Here is a 12,911-nt window from a genome sequence, read left to right on the forward strand (position 1 = left end):
TATAAATAATGCTGTCACTAGCGTGAGCGTTGCGTGAGCGTCGTGGAAAGTCGGAAAAGTCGGCTGCGAGGGTGAGTGCCAAGTTTGGGGAGCGTTTCGTAGTATGCGCAGTGCAATGGAGACGCGGAAACTTGTTGTGGCCCAGTGTTTTGCAGTTGGACGACAAGATTGGTACACAGTAGTAAAGAGCGAGGCACTGAGTTGGCATAAATAATGTAGTGCACAATGGTTCTCGAGATGTGTTTGTTACCTCAGGTGCTGTATAATTGTCTACAATGAGTGAAAACGGAGCAATTTGTGACGGCTCTTTCAATTTAAGACGTTAAAAACAGACGGAATTTGCATTTGTAATACCAGAGCATCGAAACTACTTGGAACTTTTGTGTATATGAACGGGTCCGCGCCTTTGTACTCTGCTCCTTTCACCGCTACAAACAAACCAACCATCGTGTCCGTGCGCACCTGAGTCGCAAACAATGGGGAATAGCGCAGTTTGCTCGTGCATGGGGCGTAGCTCAGTTGGTAGAGCGTTCGCTTGGCATGTGAAAGATCCAGGGTTCAAGCCGCGGCGTCTCTATTTTTTGTGGTCAGTGCATGGTAAGTGTTGGTCGCGGCGAACCTAAAGGCACGCAAGATGTTGCAAAGCCAGCGTCACAGACTGATATGATGTATACTGACGTAAGGAGAGCAAGATGTAAGTGTGGGGACCGGCTGTTATCGAGGTGTCATCGAGTGCAGATCTGTCTTAGGTATCGCGGCTTAACCTCATTGAAGTCTAGAGGGTGGACAACACGTTGGTCTTACTCAGAGCGGTGTCCGAATTCTATTTTCGACGTTATACGTGCCACTTTCATTTTGGCAACTACGATTCGATACAGAATGCACGAAACCTGAAAGACACCCTAACGGATACATAGAGAGTAGTGTTTGTCTGCTGAATAATGGGAGTGCAAGGGTCTGTGTCGTCTATATGGCTGTATGTAGCACCATTAGTCTTCGGGGGGGCGGGCGTAGCTCAGATGGTAGAGCGCTCGCTTAGTATGCGAGAGGTACTGGGATCAATACCCAGTGCCTGCAGGATTTTTAACACACCTACATGCGCACCTTGATATGCAAGTGGAATACTTCACAGCCAGCAGATGTGTCTAGGAAGATACAAGCTTGCGCCGAGTTCACGTAAATCCCACTGCACATTCCTATTCTTTGCGTGCAGTCAGCTGCTCCTGGTGTTGTTAGTTGTGACTGCTGATAACAGATGCCGTAGCAATCAATTCATGGAGTGAGTTGTATGTTTTGCGATAGTCTGTCTCTGACAAGCAAGCACAGGTGACATAGGTGCGAACACAGGAAGCTTGCAGACCCTCGCTGCCTGCAGACACCGAGCAGCCACACTAGGAGGGCGGCCTAAGCCGTAGGCGAATTGTGCTCATTCGCTTTGGCGCGACGTCGAACTATAAATAATGCTGTCACTAGCGTGAGCGTTGCGTGAGCGTCGTGGAAAGTCGGAAAAGTCGGCTGCGAGGGTGAGTGCCAAGTTTGGGGAGCGTTTCGTAGTATGCGCAGTGCAATGGAGACGCGGAAACTTGTTGTGGCCCAGTGTTTTGCAGTTGGACGACAAGATTGGTACACAGTAGTAAAGAGCGAGGCACTGAGTTGGCATAAATAATGTAGTGCACAATGGTTCTCGAGATGTGTTTGTTACCTCAGGTGCTGTATAATTGTCTACAATGAGTGAAAACGGAGCAATTTGTGACGGCTCTTTCAATTTAAGACGTTAAAAACAGACGGAATTTGCATTTGTAATACCAGAGCATCGAAACTACTTGGAACTTTTGTGTATATGAACGGGTCCGCGCCTTTGTACTCTGCTCCCTTCACCGCTACAAACAAACCAACCATCGTGTCCGTGCGCATCTGAGTCGCAAACAATGGGGAATAGCGCAGTTTGCTCGTGCATGGGGCGTAGCTCAGTTGGTAGAGCGTTCGCTTGGCATGTGAAAGGTCCAGGGTTCAAGCCGCGGCGCCTCCATTTTTTGTGGTCAGTGCATGGTAAGTGTTGGTCGCGGCGAACCTAAAGGCACGCAAGATGTTGCAAAGCCTGCGTCACAGACTGATATGATGTATACTGACGTAAGGAGAGCAAGATGTAAGTGTGGGGACCGGCTGTTATCGAGGTGTCATCGAGTGCAGATCTGTCTTAGGTATCGCGGCTTAACCTCATTGAAGTCTAGAGGGTGGACAACACGTTGGTCTTACTCAGAGCGGTGTCCGAATTCTATTTTCGACGTTATACGTGCCACTTTCATTTTGGCAACTACGATTCGATACAGAATGCACGAAACCTGAAAGACACCCTAACGGATACATAGAGAGTAGTGTTTGTCTGCTGAATAATGGGAGTGCAAGGGTCTGTGTCGTCTATATGGCTGTTTGTAGCACCACTATTCTTCGGGGGGCGGGCGTAGCTCAGATGGTAGAGTGCTCGCTTAGTATGTGAGAGGTACTGGGATCAATACCCAGTGCCTGCAGGATTTTTAACACACCTACATGCGCACCTTGATATGCAAGTGGAATACTTCACAGCCAGCAGATGTGTCTAGGAAGATACAAGCTTGCGCCGAGTTCACGTAAATCCCACTGCACATTCCTATTCTTTGCGTGCAGTCAGCTGCTCCTGGTGTTGTTAGTTGTGACTGCTGATAACAGATGCCGTAGCAATCAATTCATGGAGTGAGTTGTATGTTTTGCGATAGTCTGTCTCTGACAAGCAAGCACAGGTGACATAGGTGCGAACACAGGAAGCTTGCAGACCCTCGCTGCCTGCAGACACCGAGCAGCCACACTAGGAGGGCGGCCTAAGCCGTAGGCGAATTGTGCTCATTCGCTTTGGCGCGACGTCGAACTATAAATAATGCTGTCACTAGCGTGAGCGTCGTGGAAAATCGGAAAAGTCGGCTGCGAGGGTGAGTGCCAAGTTTGGGGGAGCGTTTCGTAGTATGCGCAGTGCAATGGAGACGCGGAAACTTGTTGTGGCCCAGTGTTTTGCAGTTGGACGACAAGATTGGTACACAGTAGTAAAGAGCGAGGCACTGAGTTGGCATAAATAATGTAGTGCACAATGGTTCTCGAGATGTGTTTGTTACCTCAGGTGCTGTATAATTGTCTACAATGAGTGAAAACGGAGCAATTTGTGACGGCTCTTTCAATTTAAGACGTTAAAAACAGACGGAATTTGCATTTGTAATACCAGAGCATCGAAACTACTTGGAACTTTTGTGTATATGAACGGGTCCGCGCCTTTGTACTCTGCTCCCTTCACCGCTACAAACAAACCAACCATCGTGTCCGTGCGCATCTGAGTCGCAAACAATGGGGAATAGCGCAGTTTGCTCGTGCATGGGGCGTAGCTCAGTTGGTAGAGCGTTCGCTTGGCATGTGAAAGGCCCAGGATTCAAGCCGCGGCGCCTCCGTTTTTTGTGGTCAGTGTATGGTAAGTGTTGGTCGCGGCGAACCTAAAGGCACGCAAGATGTTGCAAAGCCAGCGTCACAGACTGATATGATGTATACTGACGTAAGGAGAGCAAGATGTAAGTGTGGTTACCGGCTGTTATCGAGGTGTCATCGTGTGCAGATCTGTCTTAGGTATCGCGGCTTAACCTCATTGAAGTCTAGAGGGTGGACAACACGTTGGTCTTACTTAGAGCGGTGTCCGAATTCTATTTTCGACGTTATACGTGCCACTTTCATTTTGGCAACTACGATTCGATACAGAATGCACGAAACCTGAAAGACACCCTAACGGATACATAGAGAGTAGTGTTTGTCTGCTGAATAATGGGAGTGCAAGGGTCTGTGTCGTCTATATGGCTGTATGTAGCACCACTAGTCTTCGGGGGGGCGGGCGTAGCTCAGATGGTAGAGTGCTCGCTTAGTATGCGAGAGGTACTGGGATCAATACCCAGTGCCTGCAGGATTTTTAACACACCTACATGCGCACCTTGATATGCAAGTGGAATACTTCACAGCCAGCAGATGTGTCTAGGAAGATACAAGCTTGCGCCGAGTTCACGTAAATCCCACTGCACATTCCTATTCTTTGCGTGCAGTCAGCTGCTCCTGGTGTTGTTAGTTGTGACTGCTGATAACAGATGCCGTAGCAATCAATTCATGGAGTGAGTTGTATGTTTTGCGATAGTCTGTCTCTGACAAGCAAGCACAGGTGACATAGGTGCGAACACAGGAAGCTTGCAGACCCTCGCTGCCTGCAGACACCGAACAGCCACACTAGGAGGGCGGTCTAAGCCGTAGGCGAATTGTGCTCATTCGCTTTGGCGCGACGTCGAACTATAAATAATGCTGTCACTAGCGTGAGCGTTGCGTGAGCGTCGTGGAAAGTCGGAAAAGTCGGCTGCGAGGGTGAGTGCCAAGTTTGGGGAGCGTTTCGTAGTATGCGCAGTGCAATGGAGACGCGGAAACTTGTTGTGGCCCAGTGTTTTGCAGTTGGACGACAAGATTGGTACACAGTAGTAAAGAGCGAGGCACTGAGTTGGCATAAATAATGTAGTGCACAATGGTTCTCGAGATGTGTTTGTTACCTCAGGTGCTGTATAATTGTATACAATGAGTGAAAACGGAGCAATTTGTGACGGCTCTTTCAATTTAAGACGTTAAAAACAGACGGAATTTGCATTTGTAATACCAGAGCATCGAAACTACTAGGAACTTTTGTGTATATGAACGGGTCCGCGCCTTTGTACTCTGCTCCCTTCACCGCTACAAACCAACCAACCATCGTGTCCGTGCGCATCTGAGTCGCAAACAATGGGGAATAGCGCAGTTTGCTCGTGCATGGGGCGTAGCTCAGTTGGTAGAGCGTTCGCTTGGCATGTGAAAGGCCCAGGGTTCAAGCCGCGGCGCCTCCATTTTTTGTGGTCAGTGCATGGTAAGTGTTGGTCGCGGCGAACCTAAAGGCACGCAAGATGTTGCAAAGCCAGCGTCACAGACTGATATGATGTATACTGACGTAAGGAGAGCAAGATGTAAGTGTGGGTACCGGCTGTTATCGAGGTGTCATCGAGTGTAGATCTGTCTTAGGTATCGCGGCTTAACCTCATTGAAGTCTAGAGGGTGGACAACACGTTGGTCTTACTCAGAGCGGTGTCCGAATTCTATTTTCGACGTTATACGTGCCACTTTCATTTTGGCAACTACGATTCGATACAGAATGCACGAAACCTGAAAGACACCCTAACGGATACATAGAGAGTAGTGTTTGTCTGCTGAATAATGGGAGTGCAAGGGTCTGTGTCGTCTATATGGCTGTATGTAGCACCACTAGTCTTCGGGGTGGCGGGCGTAGCTCAGATGGTAGAGTGCTCGCTTAGTATGCGAGAGGTACTGGGATCAATACCCAGTGCCTGCAGGATTTTTAACACACCTACATGCGCACCTTGATATGCAAGTGGAATACTTCACAGCCAGCAGATGTGTCTAGGAAGATACAAGCTTTCGCCGAGTTCACGTAAATCCCACTGCACATTCCTATTCTTTGCGTGCAGTCAGCTGCTCCTGGTGTTGTTAGTTGTGACTGCTGATAACAGATGCCGTAGCAATCAATTCATGGAGTGAGTTGTATGTTTTGCGATAGTCTGTCTCTGACAAGCAAGCACAGGTGACATAGGTGCGAACACAGGAAGCTTGCAGACCCTCGCTGCCTGCAGACACCGAGCAGCCACACTAGGAGGGCGGCCTAAGCCGTAGGCGAATTGTGCTCATTCGCTTTGGCGCGACGTCGAACTATAAATAATGCTGTCACTAGCGTGAGCGTTGCGTGAGCGTCGTGGAAAGTCGGAAAAGTCGGCTGCGAGGGTGAGTGCCAAGTTTGGGGAGCGTTTCGTAGTATGCGCAGTGCAATGGAGACGCGGAAACTTGTTGTGGCCCAGTGTTTTGCAGTTGGACGACAAGATTGGTACACAGTAGTAAAGAGCGAGGCACTGAGTTGGCATAAATAATGTAGTGCACAATGGTTCTCGAGATGTGTTTGTTACCTCAGGTGCTGTATAATTGTCTACAATGAGTGAAAACGGAGCAATTTGTGACGGCTCTTTCAATTTAAGACGTTAAAAACAGACGGAATTTGCATTTGTAATACCAGAGCATCGAAACTACTTGGAACTTTTGTGTATATGAACGGGTCCGCGCCTTTGTACTCTGCTCCCTTCACCGCTACAAACAAACCAACCATCGTGTCCGTGCGCATCTGAGTCGCAAACAATGGGGAATAGCGCAGTTTGCTCGTGCATGGGGCGTAGCTCAGTTGGTAGAGCGTTCGCTTGGCATGTGAAAGGTCCAGGGTTCAAGCCGCGGCGCCTCCATTTTTTGTGGTCAGTGCATGGTAAGTGTTGGTCGCGGCGAACCTAAAGGCACGCAAGATGTTGCAAAGCCAGCGTCACAGACTGATATGATGTATACTGACGTAAGGAGAGCAAGATGTAAGTGTGGGTACCGGCTGTTATCGAGGTGTCATCGAGTGCAGATCTGTCTTAGGTATCGCGGCTTAACCTCATTGAAGTCTAGAGGGTGGACAACACGTTGGTCTTACTCAGAGCGGTGTCCGAATTCTATTTTCGACGTTATACGTGCCACTTTCATTTTGGCAACTACGATTCGATACAGAATGCACGAAACCTGAAAGACACCCTAACGGATACATAGAGAGTAGTGTTTGTCTGCTGAATAATGGGAGTGCAAGGGTCTGTGTCGTGTATATGGCTGTATGTAGCACCACTAGTCTTCGGGGGGGCGGGCGTAGCTCAGATGGTAGAGTGCTCGCTTAGTATGCGAGAGGTACTGGGATCAATACCCAGTGCCTGCAGGATTTTTAACACACCTACATGCGCACCTTGATATGCAAGTGGAATACTTCACAGCCAGCAGATGTGTCTAGGAAGATACAAGCTTGCGCCGAGTTCACGTAAATCCCACTGCACATTCCTATTCTTTGCGTGCAGTCAGCTGCTCCTGGTGTTGTTAGTTGTGACTGCTGATAACAGATGCCGTAGCAATCAATTCATGGAGTGAGTTGTATGTTTTGCGATAGTCTGTCTCTGACAAGCAAGCACAGGTGACATAGGTGCGAACACAGGAAGCTTGCAGACCCTCGCTGCCTGCAGACACCGAGCAGCCACACTAGGAGGGCGGCCTAAGCCGTAGGCGAATTGTGCTCATTCGCTTTGGCGCGACGTCGAACTATAAATAATGCTGTCACTAGCGTGAGCGTTGCGTGAGCGTCGTGGAAAGTCGGAAAAGTCGGCTGCGAGGGTGAGTGCCAAGTTTGGGGAGCGTTTCGTAGTATGCGCAGTGCAATGGAGACGCGGAAACTTGTTGTGGCCCAGTGTTTTGCAGTTGGACGACAAGATTGGTACACAGTAGTAAAGAGCGAGGCACTGAGTTGGCATAAATAATGTAGTGCACAATGGTTCTCGAGATGTGTTTGTTACCTCAGGTGCTGTATAATTGTCTACAATGAGTGAAAACGGAGCAATTTGTGACGGCTCTTTCAATTTAAGACGTTAAAAACAGACGGAATTTGCATTTGTAATACCAGAGCATCGAAACTACTTGGAACTTTTGTGTATATGAACGGGTCCGCGCCTTTGTACTCTGCTCCCTTCACCGCTACAAACAAACCAACCATCGTGTCCGTGCGCATCTGAGTCGCAAACAATGGGGAATAGCGCAGTTTGCTCGTGCATGGGGCGTAGCTCAGTTGGTAGAGCGTTCGCTTGGCATGTGAAAGGTCCAGGGTTCAAGCCGCGGCGCCTCCATTTTTTGTGGTCAGTGCATGGTAAGTGTTGGTCGCGGCGAACCTAAAGGCACGCAAGATGTTGCAAAGCCAGCGTCACAGACTGATATGATGTATACTGACGTAAGGAGAGCAAGATGTAAGTGTGGGGACCGGCTGTTATCGAGGTGTCATCGAGTGCAGATCTGTCTTAGGTATCGCGGCTTAACCTCATTGAAGTCTAGAGGGTGGACAACACGTTGGTCTTACTCAGAGCGGTGTCCGAATTCTATTTTCGACGTTATACGTGCCACTTTCATTTTGGCAACTACGATTCGATACAGAATGCACGAAACCTGAAAGACACCCTAACGGATACATAGAGAGTAGTGTTTGTCTGCTGAATAATGGGAGTGCAAGGGTCTGTGTCGTCTATATGGCTGTATGTAGCACCACTATTCTTCTGGGGGGGGAGGGGGGGCGCTCGTAGCTCAGATGGTAGAGTGCTCGCTTAGTATGCGAGAGGTACTGGGATCAATACCCAGTGCCTGCAGGATTTTTAACACACCTACATGCGCACCTTGATATGCAAGTGGAATACTTCACAGCCAGCAGATGTGTCTAGGAAGATACAAGCTTGCGCCGAGTTCACGTAAATCCCACTGCACATTCCTATTCTTTGCGTGCAGTCAGCTGCTCCTGGTGTTGTTAGTTGTGACTGCTGATAACAGATGCCGTAGCAATCAATTCATGGAGTGAGTTGTATGTTTTGCGATAGTCTGTCTCTGACAAGCAAGCACAGGTGACATAGGTGCGAACACAGGAAGCTTGCAGACCCTCGCTGCCTGCAGACACCGAGCAGCCACACTAGGAGGGCGACCTAAGCCGTAGGCGAATTGTGCTCATTCGCTTTGGCGCGACGTCGAACTATAAATAATGCTGTCACTAGCGTGAGCGTCGTGGAAAGTCGGAAAAGTCGGCTGCGAGGGTGAGTGCCAAGTTTGGGGAGCGTTTCGTAGTATGCGCAGTGCAATGGAGACGCGGAAACTTGTTGTGGCCCAGTGTTTTGCAGTTGGACGACAAGATTGGTACACAGTAGTAAAGAGCGAGGCACTGAGTTGGCATAAATAATGTAGTGCACAATGGTTCTCGAGATGTGTTTGTTACCTCAGGTGCTGTATAATTGTCTACAATGAGTGAAAACGGAGCAATTTGTGACGGCTCTTTCAATTTAAGACGTTAAAAACAGACGGAATTTGCATTTGTAATACCAGAGCATCGAAACTACTTGGAACTTTTGTGTATATGAACGGGTCCGCGCCTTTGTACTCTGCTCCCTTCACCGCTACAAACAAACCAACCATCGTGTCCGTGCGCATCTGAGTCGCAAACAATGGGGAATAGCGCAGTTTGCTCGTGCATGGGGCGTAGCTCAGTTGGTAGAGCGTTCGCTTGCCATGTGAAAGGCCCAGGGTTCAAGCCGCGGCGCCTCCATTTTTTGTGGTCAGTGCATGGTAAGTGTTGGTCGCGGCGAACCTAAAGGCACGCAAGATGTTGCAAAGCCAGCGTCACAGACTGATATGATGTATACTGACGTAAGGAGAGCAAGATGTAAGTGTGGTTACCGGCTGTTATCGAGGTGTCATCGTGTGCAGATCTGTCTTAGGTATCGCGGCTTAACCTCATTGAAGTCTAGAGGGTGGACAACACGTTGGTCTTACTCAGAGCGGTGTCCGAATTCTATTTTCGACGTTATACGTGCCACTTTCATTTTGGCAACTACGATTCGATACAGAATGCACGAAACCTGAAAGACACCCTAACGGATACATAGAGAGTAGTGTTTGTCTGCTGAATAATGGGAGTGCAAGGGTCTGTGTCGTCTATATGGCTGTATGTAGCACCACTAGTCTTCGGGGGGGCGGGCGTAGCTCAGATGGTAGAGTGCTCGCTTAGTATGCGAGAGGTACTGGGATCAATACCCAGTCCCTGCAGGATTTTTAACACACCTACATGCGCACCTTGATATGCGAGTGGAATACTTCACAGCCAGCAGATGTGTCTAGGAAGATACAAGCTTGCGCCGAGTTCACGTAAATCCCACTGCACATTCCTATTCTTTGCGTGCAGTCAGCTGCTCCTGGTGTTGTTAGTTGTGACTGCTGATAACAGATGCCGTAGCAATCAATTCATGGAGTGAGTTGTATGTTTTGCGATAGTCTGTCTCTGACAAGCAAGCACAGGTGACATAGGAGCGAACACAGGAAGCTTGCAGACCCTCGCTGCCTGCAGACACCGAGCAGCCACACTAGGAGGGCGGCCTAAGCCGTAGGCGAATTGTGCTCATTCGCTTTGGCGCGACGTCGAACTATAAATAATGCTGTCACTAGCGTGAGCGTTGCGTGAGCGTCGTGGAAAGTCGGAAAAGTCGGCTGCGAGGGTGAGTGCCAAGTTTGGGGAGCGTTTCGTAGTATGCGCAGTGCAATGGAGACGCGGAAACTTGTTGTGGCCCAGTGTTTTGCAGTTGGACGACAAGATTGGTACACAGTAGTAAAGAGCGAGGCACTGAGTTGGCATAAATAATGTAGTGCACAATGGTTCTCGAGATGTGTTTGTTACCTCAGGTGCTGTATAATTGTCTACAATGAGTGAAAACGGAGCAATTTGTGACGGCTCTCTCAATTTAAGACGTTAAAAACAGACGGAATTTGCATTTGTAATACCAGAGCATCGAAACTACTTGGAACTTTTGTGTATATGAACGGGTCCGCGCCTTTGTACTCTGCTCCCTTCACCGCTACAAACAAACCAACCATCGTGTCCGTGCGCATCTGAGTCGCAAACAATGGGGAATAGCGCAGTTTGCTCGTGCATGGGGCGTAGCTCAGTTGGTAGAGCGTTCGCTTGGCATGTGAAAGGTCCAGGGTTCAGTCCGTGGCGCCTCCATTTTTTGTGGTCAGTGCATGGTAAGTGTTGGTCGCGGCGAACCTAAAGGCACGCAAGATGTTGCAAAGCCAGCGTCACAGACTGATATGATGTATACTGACGTAAGGAGAGCAAGATGTAAGTGTGGGTACCGGCTGTTATCGAGGTGTCATCGAGTGCAGATCTGTCTTAGGTATCGCGGCTTAACCTCATTGAAGTCTAGAGGGTGGACAACACGTTGGTCTTACTCAGAGCGGTGTCCGAATTCTATTTTCGACGTTATACGTGCCACTTTCATTTTGGCAACTACGATTCGATACAGAATGCACGAAACCTGAAAGACACCCTAACGGATACATAGAGAGTAGTGTTTGTCTGCTGAATAATGGGAGTGCGAGAGTCTGTGTCGTCTATATGGCTGTATGTAGCACCATTAGTCTTCGGGGGGGCGGGCGTAGCTCAGATGGTAGAGCGCTCGCTTAGTATGCGAGAGGTACTGGGATCAATACCCAGTGCCAGCAGGATTTTTAACACACCTAAATGCGCACCTTGATATGCAAGTGGAATACTTCACAGCCAGCAGATGTGTCTAGGAAGATACAAGCTTGCGCCGAGTTCACGTAAATCCCACTGCACATTCCTATTCTTTGCGTGCAGTCAGGTGCTCCTGGTGTTGTTAGTTGTGACTGCTGATAACAGATGCCGTAGCAATCAATTCATGGAGTGAGTTGTATGTTTTGCGATAGTCTGTCTCTGACAAGCAAGCACAGGTGACATAGGTGCGAACACAGGAAGCTTGCAGACCCTCGCTGCCTGCAGACACCGAACAGCCACACTAGGAGGGCGGCCTAAGCCGTAGGCGAATTGTGCTCATTCGCTTTGGCGCGACGTCGAACTATAAATAATGCTGTCACTAGCGTGAGCGTCGTGGAAAGTCGGAAAAGTCGGCTGCGAGGGTGAGTGCCAAGTTTGGGGAGCGTTTCGTAGTATGCGCAGTGCAATGGAGACGCGGAAACTTGTTGTGGCCCAGTGTTTTGCAGTTGGACGACAAGATTGGTACACAGTAGTAAAGAGCGAGGCACTGAGTTGGCATAAATAATGTAGTGCACAATGGTTCTCGAGATGTGTTTGTTACCTCAGGTGCTGTATAATTGTCTACAATGAGTGAAAACGGAGCAATTTGTGACGGCTCTTTCAATTTAAGACGTTAAAAACAGACGGAATTTGCATTTGTAATACCAGAGCATCGAAACTACTTGGAACTTTTGTGTATATGAACGGGTCCGCGCCTTTGTACTCTGCTCCCTTCACCGCTACAAACAAACCAACCATCGTGTCCGTGCGCATCTGAGTCGCAAACAATGGGGAATAGCGCAGTTTGCTCGTGCATGGGGCGTAGCTCAGTTGGTAGAGCGTTCGCTTGGCATGTGAAAGGTCCAGGGTTCAGTCCGTGGCGCCTCCATTTTTTGTGGTCAGTGCATGGTAAGTGTTGGTCGCGGCGAACCTAAAGGCACGCAAGATGTTGCAAAGCCAGCGTCACAGACTGATATGATGTATACTGACGTAAGGAGAGCAAGATGTAAGTGTGGGTACCGGCTGTTATCGAGGTGTCATCGAGTGCAGATCTGTCTTAGGTATCGCGGCTTAACCTCATTGAAGTCTAGAGGGTGGACAACACGTTGGTCTTACTCAGAGCGGTGTCCGAATTCTATTTTCGACGTTATACGTGCCACTTTCATTTTGGCAACTACGATTCGATACAGAATGCACGAAACCTGAAAGACACCCTAACGGATACATAGAGAGTAGTGTTTGTCTGCTGAATAATGGGAGTGCGAGAGTCTGTGTCGTCTATATGGCTGTATGTAGCACCATTAGTCTTCGGGGGGGCGGGCGTAGCTCAGATGGTAGAGCGCTCGCTTAGTATGCGAGAGGTACTGGGATCAATACCCAGTGCCAGCAGGATTTTTAACACACCTAAATGCGCACCTTGATATGCAAGTGGAATACTTCACAGCCAGCAGATGTGTCTAGGAAGATACAAGCTTGCGCCGAGTTCACGTAAATCCCACTGCACATTCCTATTCTTTGCGTGCAGTCAGGAGCTCCTGGTGTTGTTAGTTGTGACTGCTGATAACAGATGCCGTAGCAATCAATTCATGGAGTGAGTTGTATGTTTTGCGATAGTCTGTCTCTGACAAGC

The 12,911-nt window shown here is 48.9% G+C and overlaps 6 non-coding genes across 6 annotated transcripts; all 6 read left to right on the forward strand.

Annotated features, from left to right (window-relative positions):
- The first annotated feature begins 1,004 nt into the window (after positions 1 to 1,004).
- Positions 1,005 to 1,077, forward strand: Trnat-agu (transfer RNA threonine (anticodon AGU)). Its single transcript has one exon. It is a non-coding gene; the product is annotated as a tRNA-Thr (tRNA).
- A 2,820-nt stretch (positions 1,078 to 3,897) lies between these two features.
- Trnat-agu (transfer RNA threonine (anticodon AGU)) lies at positions 3,898 to 3,970 on the forward strand. The gene has a single exon. It is a non-coding gene; the product is annotated as a tRNA-Thr (tRNA).
- Positions 3,971 to 5,349: 1,379 nt separating this feature from the next.
- Trnat-agu (transfer RNA threonine (anticodon AGU)) lies at positions 5,350 to 5,422 on the forward strand. The gene has a single exon. It is a non-coding gene; the product is annotated as a tRNA-Thr (tRNA).
- A 1,379-nt stretch (positions 5,423 to 6,801) lies between these two features.
- On the forward strand, positions 6,802 to 6,874 carry Trnat-agu (transfer RNA threonine (anticodon AGU)). Its single transcript has one exon. It is a non-coding gene; the product is annotated as a tRNA-Thr (tRNA).
- Positions 6,875 to 11,156: 4,282 nt separating this feature from the next.
- Trnat-agu (transfer RNA threonine (anticodon AGU)) lies at positions 11,157 to 11,229 on the forward strand. The gene has a single exon. It is a non-coding gene; the product is annotated as a tRNA-Thr (tRNA).
- A 1,368-nt stretch (positions 11,230 to 12,597) lies between these two features.
- Positions 12,598 to 12,670, forward strand: Trnat-agu (transfer RNA threonine (anticodon AGU)). The gene has a single exon. It is a non-coding gene; the product is annotated as a tRNA-Thr (tRNA).
- The last annotated feature ends 241 nt before the right edge of the window (positions 12,671 to 12,911 follow it).

This window comes from Schistocerca gregaria, chromosome 9, assembly GCF_023897955.1.
Source record: "Schistocerca gregaria isolate iqSchGreg1 chromosome 9, iqSchGreg1.2, whole genome shotgun sequence".
NCBI classification, from domain to species: Eukaryota; Metazoa; Arthropoda; class Insecta; order Orthoptera; family Acrididae; genus Schistocerca; species Schistocerca gregaria.